Raw genomic sequence first — 11858 nt, forward strand, 5'->3', positions numbered from 1 at the left:
GATTTTACAAAATTTTACCCGTTAACGTAGTGCACGCTTGCGGAATCTTTAAAAGGGAATGACTTACTCCCATTACTATAATATTTTTCTTATATATATCTTCTAAATGGCATGTCATTTCATTTAGCCAAAAATCTTTGTCGAAAGATTTAGGCTTTATCTAACTCTAATAAAAACTAATGAGACCGATTAGGTTCTGAGAGTGTCAACAAATAAACACATTCACTTTTGTAATTCAGTTTCAAAAGATCTCGTTGTAACAACACGTGACAGTAATTTTGACTATCGAAATCACTTCTGTAGAATATTTATATAATAAGTGTCTTTTTTTCTATAAGTGTGTCCATTTTGAATCAAATATAATATAAATAGTATTGTGATCTATAAGTAATTGGTTTATATTAGTTAAATTGTCGACGAACTCCAGGGTCGAATGGTGTATACACCGGTTTTCATGGGCACGTCACTCCAAGGTCCTGGTTTCGATTCCCGGCTGAGTTTATATAGATTATCCTTAGTTTTCTATGTTGTCTTGAGTCTGGGTGCTTGTGGTACCGTCGTTACTTCTGATTTCCATAACACAAGTGCTTCAGCTACTTACATTGGAATCAGAGTAATGTATGTGATGTTGTCTCATATTTATTTATCTTTATTTTTTGTATTGTTACTTTCTTTTTCTATTCTTAAGTATTTTGTGCATCTGTTACAACAAAATAATGTTCGTTCAAAGTTCAAAAAACAGTAAGAAATAAAATAAAGTTGATACTCATTTTCCTATTTCGTTGCTATTATTGTCAGATATCAGATAGGGTAATGAGATCGTACCGTATTTTTATTTCTATACCACATATAGAAAGTTATAGGTTTTTAAGAAGACCCTACGTAAATTCGACGGGTATTTTTCAAAGTGTTTGACGGTTTAGCTATTACATATCTCGTGCACTTAATCACATATAATACACACATATAATATATACATACAGAAATAAAAGGTCAATGTGTCGTCGGAATATATCCAATACTACCCTAATCAGCTGTTCAAATAATTAATTTAAAATTTAAAAAAAAAACGTAGCATAATGAAAACACACCATACACATCACTCACTACAACATTAATTTAAACATAGCTAAGCGAAATTCGTATTTAAACGTAAGCAATAAGGTTCATAATAAACGCAAAACAAACATTTGTGAAAGATATGTGATATGATAACGGTCTGATGCTGACATATGACATGTGAGAAGTTTGTTTTTTTTTATTGGATGTTTTGCTTGCAACTGTTTACAAAGTACGGCTGCAATGCTACTAATATGAACTGTAGTTGTAATTGTATTTTCCATCTCTTTTTTTCTGTCTTTTTATGATAATTAATTGTTTTTGTTATTGTTTTAATTACCATAACATTTTATTACATTTTTATTTCTTATAATTTGATTATTTTCAAACGTTGGTATTTTTTTTCGTTTGGTTTATTTTTAAATAATATAGTATGTAACACCGACACTTTTTTAACCGACTTCTAAAATGTAAGTATGTAACATTGTTAGAATTTAATTATATTTGACTATGATGATCAATTTAGGCTTCCAGGCATGTGTTTGTATTGTATTTTTGTCCATGTCCACGTATCTTTAGAGGTTTCTTGTTTTGAAGTTGGTTTAATTTTTTATAAATTGTTTATTATAGTGTCATTTTTTATATGATTTATATGCCGTGACAGCTAACTACGATGTTCTCTTAATATGCCGCCATGACTCCTCTAATAGCTTTTTACTTCTTTGTGTATATTATATTTATTGCTATATAATATTACGAAGAGTAGAAATCCAATCTCCATATTACAATTATTTTTTGGTTTTCAGACGAAGCAGAGTAAACAGACGCAGTAGTAATATTATTCTCATTAGATATGGCATTGTCGCTAGAATATTAAAAGTTCTCGATACATTTTGTTTAGTTCAGTTTTACTGTCTGTAAAATTAATTAATTTCTGTTCATGAAAATTCTTTGAAAACTCCTTCAGAACACAGAGATTTTTTTTTGCTGCAGTCCTCTTACTAATATCTTAGTTATATAAAGCTGGGTGCAAACTAATTTGATTACATGAACGTATTATTTAAAACTAATCTATAAAATATGTTCATCAATACCTACTAAATTTCGATAAAGAACTAGCGACCCTCCCCGGATTCGCACGTGTGAAATACGGATACTTAATATACAGAATTTATTTATTTACGACATCACATTAGAAACTTCTTAAAATGGCCAGCGGTTCTTTACTATATTGTCCATGAATTATATACAAAAACGTTCCGCGCGAATCACTCTATCTATTACAAAAATCCGTTTCGTAATTTTAAAGATTTATGCATACATAGGGGCAGACACCGGTAAGGGACTTTGTTTTATACTATCTAAAGATTTGCGATCGTTAATAACAATAATATCGTCAGGATCGTGGTTAACCACGACAGAAGGGGAGATGTCTGAACTTTTCAAACAACACCGACGATGCTTACAAAGGCCAATTTTAATTATAGTAGAAAACTAAATTCACATTTTATGAAGTAATACTTCTTTTGACGCGTTATGAAATATTATACAAGTGTATTTAGGGTTCCATAGTCATTAGCTAGATATAACTCATTATAAATTCGTCTATATGTCACTTTGTTCCGAAACTATAAGAACTATACCGTTGAAACTTGATAAATACATGTATTATGTGAACCGCATTAAGATTCATACAAAAATAGAAAAAAACTATAAATTTTGGGAACTCCCCATACAAAATAGAAAAAAAAAAGCATTTAATTTCAAAAACCTTGCTGATTGCTACGGAACCCTTCATGGGCGAGTCCTACTCCACTTGACCGCTTTTTTATGATGAAAGCGCACAGTATGACATGTAAACTGCATAATAAAGTTGCTCGCTACACCTCCAATTAAATCTCGAAACAGACAACGTATTCTCTTATTTTAAAAAGGTTTATTTTATTCCAAATTTAAAATTGTGAATGTATAAATTTTTTAAAGTGTCAACTGCAAAAAAAGATGAAATTATATTTAACACAATAATAATACATAAGTAATAAGTTTACTATAGTATGTAGATTATTAAGTTTTGCATTATAATTACGTAGATGTATTCTCACAAGCGTACAAGCTCTTTATTTTTTATTATTTACTCATTTTTTTAATGGTGGTAGGGCTTTGTGCAAGCCCGTCTGGGTAGTTACCACCCACTCAGTTATTCTACCGCCAAATAACAGTACTCAGTATTGTTGTGTTCCGGTTTGAAGGGTAAGTGAGCCAATGTAACAACAGGCACAAGGGACATAAAATCTTAGTTCCCATGGTTGGTGGCACATTGACGATGTAAGGAATAGTTAATATTTCTTACAGCGTCATTGTCTATGAATGATGGTGACCACTTACCATCAGTTGGCCCGTATGCTCGTCCGCCAACCTATACCATAAAAAATAAAAAAATTATACGAACTTCTTGTGTATTTGAATTTAGAAAACGATATTCATTGTTATTTGAGAATTCTTTTCAATAATAATAACTCTGAATATTTATTATGTTTATTCGGTTACATCAAAGATGCTGAACTTAATAATGCATCGCTTTATTAAGAAATTCTATTTGATATCAACATAAGAAAGTTTGTTTATGTGTTTGAGACGCCGGTTAATTTCCTTGTAAAAACAAGGGTGCAATATAAATTTTTCAATTCGTGACTATTTATTTTAAAGGCTATTTTCTTTGAAACGAAGGTTGATCTTAATATTATTCCGGAAAGAACAGCTGATAATAATCTATTATGAAAGTAATTAGAGGGGTAATAGGCTATTTGACTGGTTTTTAAAATCCAATTTATATTAATTAGTAGAGGTGAAGGAACAACCTTTACTGGATGTAAAGGTTGTTTTTTTATTATAGTACATATTTGCTGAAAAAAATCAAATTAAAAACTCAATATTTAAATAGCACGCGAAATTGGTACTATTACAATATGGCGCTGCAATGAAGTCGGTGACGTCACTTGCCTGTATTTTAATCTGTGGGTCATAAAATCCAAATACAATAGGCAGACGACTTAAACGAGCAAGTGACGTCATCATCAAAACATCAAAACATCAACAGCCTGTAAATTCCCACTGCTGGGCTAAAGGCCTCCAATCCCTTTGAGGAGAAGGTTTGGAACATATTCCACCACGCTGTTCCAATGCGGGTTGGTGGAATACACACGTGGCAGAATTTCTATGAAATTTATCACATGCAGGTTTCCTCACGATGTTTTCCTTCATCGCTGAGCACGAGATGAATTATAAGGACAAATTAAGCACATGAATCAGCGGTGCTTGCCTGGGTTTGAACCCGCAATCATCGGTTAAGATGCACGCGTTCTAACCACTGGGCCATCTCGACCCAGAATCGAGTCATCATAAACCCGAACAATCAGGGGCTTTTTGTGTCACGTGACAAACGTTTAGAAAAACGCATTTTTAATTATGGTGTTTTGGATAGATTAACTATTATTTTCAAATAGCCTATTGTTTAATGCGAAGCTTTCATTATCATACGAGTATATCATACTGGAGTTAACGTAAGAAGTCAGTCAAAACTATTATTATTAGACTACTCATCACAAATTCAACCAATATACAGAAATACTAAGTAATGTTGCCCAAGAATTAAGTAAAAGTTTAAAAAATTACTGAGTTAATGTACAGTACTAGATGTGCACACTGAGAAAAAAATAAAGCAACAAACGATATACCACAGCTGGACACAGGTCTTCTCTCAACCAAGAATAAAGCCCAGTATGATTCGGCCCAGATCCAGATCCCGGTACCAAAATACTGTTTCATTTCGTCAACCAAAATACAGCTACAATTCATTTTCTCGTTAATTTTAATCAGAATGAAAATAATCTGGAATTATCCTTTAGTAAGTTATTTTAGGAAAATGTTTTTCTTTAAAATGTTTCTATTTTATATTTGAAACAAATATTTCAGACGAGTTGTTTTGTTTTTCTTTTCCGAATTACTTCAGAAAAAAACCTTGGAAACAGTGTTCTATATTAGTTAAAGAAAACATTTATCTTTATAAAAGTAAATGCGTCTCTTTTTATGACATTAAGGATGTCTAACTATGCATTTATAATAAAAATAAAGTGCGTGTTCTGAGGCGTTTGTAGCAAAAGCCTGAAGCTATAGACAATTAGATGAACAACAAAAAGGCAGGAGCGGTGGAAAGATAAGATATCGTTAACATATAGACAGGTTCCGAAAAAAATTAAAACTTCTGTTTGAAAAATATGCAAAGCCTCTGGGCTTTCATTTAATCTCAAAGAATTGTATCTTTGAAATTGTCAAATCCAAAACTAATACAAATTTTGCCGAACTACAGAGAAGATTTTCAGTGTTGTGGCACCGTCGTTACTTCTGATTTTTCACAGTACACGTGGTTTAGATATAGATAGACATTGGGATCAGAGTAAATGTATGTTGTCTCATATTTATAAAGAAAACAATTATAATTTTTTTAAAAAAAAGGAATGCGAAACGTTGAATAAAAACGTCGTATGGAATTCTGTATTTAACAAATAGTTGATTGTGTATATCATCTATGGATGAGATTTTCTTTATTAATCTAAATGATTTATAAATTAGCCTGTCTTTATATTTAAAGACAGGCTAATTAAATGAAATCTTGAATGAAATGCATGGATTATTTTGAGGGTATTCCCTCAAAATAATCCATGCATTTCATTCAAGATAAAACAATCACTATAATTCTTAAACTGAAATATAAACGCATTTTATAAAGATAATAATTATGACCTTAAATGAATTATTTATATATTAATTTGTAGGATTTATTACAGAATACTAAAAGTAACATTAAATTGTATTTTTAGCGCACTAAGTTCCCATGAATATTAAGACGAGAACGACAGCCTACCCGCGAGGCCTAATTTGAATAATTATTGGCTAAACGAGTCCTGTCACCATACGTCTATGATAAGTATCGGGATTCCCTGTAATTATTGCTAATTACACTGGTTTACGCTGTCGGCTGTAACGGTTTGTCGTTTCTTTTAGAATCGCTAATGAATAGTTCTACATTTGTAGAGCCGTTTGCGTTTTGTATTTCTCACAGTAATGAGATCTGATATGTGATTTTCTAATTTGTAATGCTTGGTTATGTTTGCGGGTTCAATGACCTTTGATTACCCATTGTGGTGTTGCATGTATCAATATATATTGTTGATTTTTTATCTTTAGTGTGCATTGCTGTTGTATTCTTAAAAGTGTTTTCTACGGGATGAGTTTGGACTAAGCTGAGTTAAATGGATCTTAGAAGGAGGAATTATGACATTTTGGAATTCATAATGTGTGCGGTCACTTCTTTATGTAAGTTACCTACCTAATATTCTTCACCCAACTCGATCTGATTTTTACACTTTCTTTTTTATTATTGAGATTTAGCAGAGAACATTTTTATTGTAAATTAATTCAATTAGAAATGAATAAATCTATTGATCGAACTGTTTTTATTATAGTAGTAATGTGAGTTACATGAGTAATAAACCCAAATACTATATTTGACATAGTCATTATTAACATGCTATGTCAAAAAAAAAATACTCTAAGGTATAAAATGATATAACATTTTAAAGCGTAAAAAAAACTAAAAAAAAAAAAACAAAAAACGATGAAACGCCCGAACAGGGACTTGAACCCTGGACCCTTGGATTAAAAGTCCAATGCTCTACCGACTGAGCTATCCGGGCTCTGAGAAACTTGTTGAAATTAATAATCAAAAGCAAACTTAAATTATAAAATTTATTATTTTTAAATAATTTTTCGTTATAAATTATCCACAATTCGTAATAAAACGACTTTTTTTAATAATAACTTAGATAACATAAATATTCGGCAACATAATAAATATTCGATTGACCGCGCTTGATCGCGGTCGGAGTGAACGAGATAGCAACAACTTTTGTCCTTCTTACATACGATAAAACTGAACAAATATTTAATTAAAGTATAAAGAGGGCATTGATATTTGAATTTACCCAATTTAATCGTATGATTTGAAGAAGAACCAAATGGTCCAACTTTTTTCCCAAAATTTAAGTTATATGTTTCTTTAGTGTATACTTGTGTTCTGTACAAAGGCTAACGACTTTATTGAATTATTAATAAGGTTCTTTTTACGATTATTATTTCTTAAAACCCTTTATTTTTCATCATAATGCAAGGAGTTCTTTTATTTAGAAATATGATATATGTACGCATCCTCTCACGTCATCGTTACTAAAAGGTTAAAAAAAAAATAACTTCAATTTATGTATACAACTATTCACACGCTATATACGTTTCTTTAATAAAAAATCGACACAAAAAACAAAAGTAATTTTTTTTTTGTTAAAAATAAAATAATTACGTACCTATATATATATACAGTACGTAATTAAAATTAAAAATATTTTTTTTTCTTTGATAGAATTAATATGGCTACTCTGATTATTATCTATTACGATACAGCTGTACAAATATATTTTTTACTAAAAAAATATATATATGGTTATTTAGTTAGTTGTGTATTTTATGAAACTGCTTCAATTACATGACTTTGTACATAACCATAATGAATACGGATGAATTTGACAGCAAAATGTGAAATCAAATTGTTGTCAATAGGTGGGATTTCATTTTTTTTTTAATTTAGGAACAGAAAAAGCAATGACAGCATACATCTATCTCTTTAAGATTAATTAAAGTGGAAGGTTGAAATATTATGATGAATTGACGTTATTAATCTTATCAAAATAAACACAGTAGCTGGTATAACAGGAAAAATAAGCGGCTGGCCCTAAGATAACATGGGGCGCCGAATTGAATAAAATGTTTTGGAAAAGTTTAAAAAATGACACTGATACTAAAAGACTTTCTTATTTTCCAAAAAAAAAATGGTGTTGTTGCAAATATTAGGTTGGGGAAAAAGTCTTTTCGCATATAGTATGTATGAACTTGTAATAAAATCTCTTTGGCTATACCATTTGTATCTGGCTCGTTTTGGTATCATTAAAAAGTTTTAATTTTAAAGAAGGCACTTCCAAATTCAAATTAGGAATTTGTGTGATTTTCATTTGTTTTTGTTGTTGTTAAAATGAGTGAATCTAAAGAAGAAATTCGATACATTTAAAATTTTACTATAAAAAAGGTAAAAATGCAACTCAAGCCGTGAAAAAAATTTGTGATGTTTATGGACCTAATGCAGTATCTGTGAGAGTAGTGCAAGTTTGGTTTAAGCGTTTTCAAGCCGGAAATTTTGATATCAAAGATGCATCTCGCTCTGGTCGCCCTGTTACGGACAAAATTGATGCCATTTTTGAAAAAGTGGAGCAAGATCGGCATATTAGTAGTTACGATGTAGCTGAAGAACTGGCAATTGACCACAAAACGGTTTTGACTCATTTGAATAAAGCTGGGTACACAAAAAAGCTCGATATATGGGTGCCTCATGAACTCACTGAAAGAAACCTAATGAACCGTGTACTCATTTGTGATTCTTTATTACGACGTAATGAAACCGAACCATTTTTGAAGAAGCTGGTAACTGGTGATGAAAAGTGGATCACATACGACAAGAACGTGCAAAAACGATTGTGGTCAAAGGCCGGTCAAGCTTCACAGACTGTGGCAAAACCCGGATTAACTCGCAACAAGGTAATGCTGTGTGTATGGTGGGATTGGAAGGGCATCATTCATTATGAGCTGTTACCGCCCGGCAGGACCTTCGATTCAGAACTGTATTGCGAACAATTGATGAGATTGAAGCAAGAAATTGAGAGAAAGCGGCCAGAATTGATCAACAGAAGGGGTGTGGTTTTTCACCATGTCAACGCTAGACCTCACAAATCTTTAGCCACTCAACAAAAATTACGAGAGTTTGGCTGGGAGGTATTAATGCATCCGCCATATAGTCCTGACCTTGCACCTTCAGATTTTCATCTGTTTCGGTCTCTGCACAATTCCTTAGGCAGTGTCAGGTTAACATCACGAGAGGACTGCCAAAACCACGTGTCGCAGTTTTTCGATCAGAAGCCCCAAAATTTTTAACCTAACCCAACATATTATATCAAAAGTTTTAGAAAAAGTTTGAAGGCACTTATTTTTTTATTATAAGGTTTTATCCTTGAATTGATCAAACAGTGAACAACACAATAGGCTATTTAAATAATTTAGATCTCAGATATTATTATTTTATATATTTAAATATTCAACTGGACTTTAACCTTCTCTCAGGAAGGTTTTCTTTACTTATCTATAAATATTATGAATTTAAATAAAACTAGTTATAACGGATTTTAATCGCGTATATTACGGGTAGTCTACCCGTGACCACGAACGCTGTAAAGTGCTCGAAACGTCGGGATGTCCAAAATAATTAATATACGCGATTAAAATCCGTTATAACTAGTTTTATTTAAATGTGTAATAATCGCGAAAATTTAAGACAACATATTATGAATTTTACTTGGTGGTAAGGCTTTGTGCTAGCCCGTCTGGGTAGGTACCACCCACTCATCAGTTATTCTTCCGCCAAATAACAGTACTCAGTATTGTTGTGTTCCGGTTTGAAGGGTGAGTGAGCCAGTGTAACTACAGGCACAAGGGACATAACATCTTAGTTCCCAAGGTTGGTGGCACATTGACGATGTAAAGAATAGTTAATATTTCTTACAGCATCATTGTCTATGGGTGATGGTGACCACTTACCATCAGGTGGCCCACATGCTCGTCCGCCAACCTATACCATAAAAAAAATATTACGGTACTCAATAGAAGACATATAATGTGGTAATAGCTACAAATAACATAAACAAATTTATTTTACGAGAATTCAATAGATATTGAACAAGAAGAAATTTTAAATAATATTTCTAGTAATATTATCCGAACGTGTTTTCGAAAGCAAACAGTAAATCTATTAATAAAGATTGTCTTTAATTTCCGAAACACGTAAATTACTTTCTTTTACGATTTAAATGATGCATTCCCTTACCGCTAAAACATTATTCGAGATAAAGTCGTCGATGTTTTTTTATGACAATCATAAACATGGAATAGGCGTTCGTTCGAATTATTTGGATCGTATCCAAAATATGTTTACAAAACAACCTGCATTAATGATGCAAACAATACAAGGGAATTTGAAACTTATATATAAGCCTAGTGATGGTTTTAAATTTGAAATTCCTTTAAAACGTTTTTCAATTCTTAGTATTGTTATTTAGTAATATAATAGTGTATGATACCTACAGAGTAAATAATTTAATATTATATCTAAGGCGATGTTGCAAGAAATGTTTTGAAGATTTGGAGTCTATCGATACGGTAAAGCTGTTTTCGAAATTTTCCATATTTATATATCGCAGCCTAGTTTAATTGACATTTTAATTAACAATCTACTAATTTTAATAAACACATTTTAATATTTTGGTAAACTGCAGCGTTAAGCCAGCGGTTTAAATGACATTCATTTTATATATATAGATTGTGTGTTTGTATTTTATTATGAATAGTACTTATATACTTACTAGATACCTGTTGACTTCCAAGCAGGATATATTATTAACTAACTTGACTTTGTATTTTTTCAGTGTTGAAAAAGACTAACTACTTAGTTTTATCTACTTTTCGAACCGGTGGTGGCTCCACTTAATTGTAAAATGACGATTTAAAAGTGCTTGTAAAAGCCTACTTGAATAAAGTTTATTTTGATTTCGATTTTAGATATTATTATATACTTTCCCATATACAAAACTCACAACATTGTATACGATTTTTTTCTTTATGCGTCAGTCACATGACTGACATTATGGAATGTATAACAGCGAGTATATGCTTCTATTTTGAATGAAGGTTTTGTTTTTATTTAATAAAACACAAATGTGTTAATTTCCTTTTGTCTTATCTAATTGTGAAACTTTGTGATCTTAGTGGACTTAGATGAAATGACAAAATGGTAGTACGTTCTAATATAAACAAAATAATTTTTAAATGTAACACGAATTCATTAAGGAATTTGGTACAATAAATCCTGTAGCACTTCACTGGGATGAAATGACTTATTACGATTTGCTTTTAAACTGTCATTTTCTTATGAAAATGCGATAATCACATTTAGCCGATTTAAAATAAGGGCGATTTTAGGATGAATGTAATGCATCGTAATTTCTGGAAAACTAATTAGATGGGTCCAAAGCTGCTCCAACCATAACGTTCAGATTTTATGAGTTATGTGCGATTCGGAGAACGAAAATACAAATTTTATTTACCTTCTAGGAATTCTTAATGGCCCGTGTATGTTCACCGCTATAGTTGTCGCGTCTAAGAGAAATTTTCTCTATGAATTTCATACTTTAGTGTTAAAGCTTAAATAAGTGATACGGGAATTATACAGGTGTGTAAAATTACACTTAACCAACTTACTGTAAGTACTTTAATTTGTATATTTTTGTAAACCACAGCGAGAAAATAAATAAATAAAATGTGGATACAGCCTAAATAAAAGAGGCGTACGATTTCGGCGACCTTATCGCTACAAAGCGATCTCTTTGGTAACTAACGGTAGGTTAGGTTAGCTCATAGATTATAAGGCCTAGTAGTGCCTTAAAAAGAAATAAAATAACATTAATCTATAACTAAGTAGAACTAATAAATGTAAATATACAATTCACATAATATGTATATGAATTAGTAAAATTGTAATACATACATAAATATGTATTTGAATTTGTAAAAAAAAAACAAAAGTAAGCCTA

At 31.3% G+C, this 11858-nt stretch overlaps 1 non-coding gene across 1 annotated transcript; it reads right to left on the reverse strand.

The window, feature by feature from the left end:
- Positions 1-6739: 6739 nt before the first annotated feature.
- Trnak-uuu lies at positions 6740-6812 on the reverse strand. The gene has a single exon. It is a non-coding gene; the product is annotated as a tRNA-Lys (tRNA).
- Between the last annotated feature and the right edge of the window lie 5046 nt (positions 6813-11858).

Source organism: Vanessa cardui, chromosome 6, assembly GCF_905220365.1.
Source record: "Vanessa cardui chromosome 6, ilVanCard2.1, whole genome shotgun sequence".
Classification (NCBI taxonomy): Eukaryota; Metazoa; Arthropoda; class Insecta; order Lepidoptera; family Nymphalidae; genus Vanessa; species Vanessa cardui.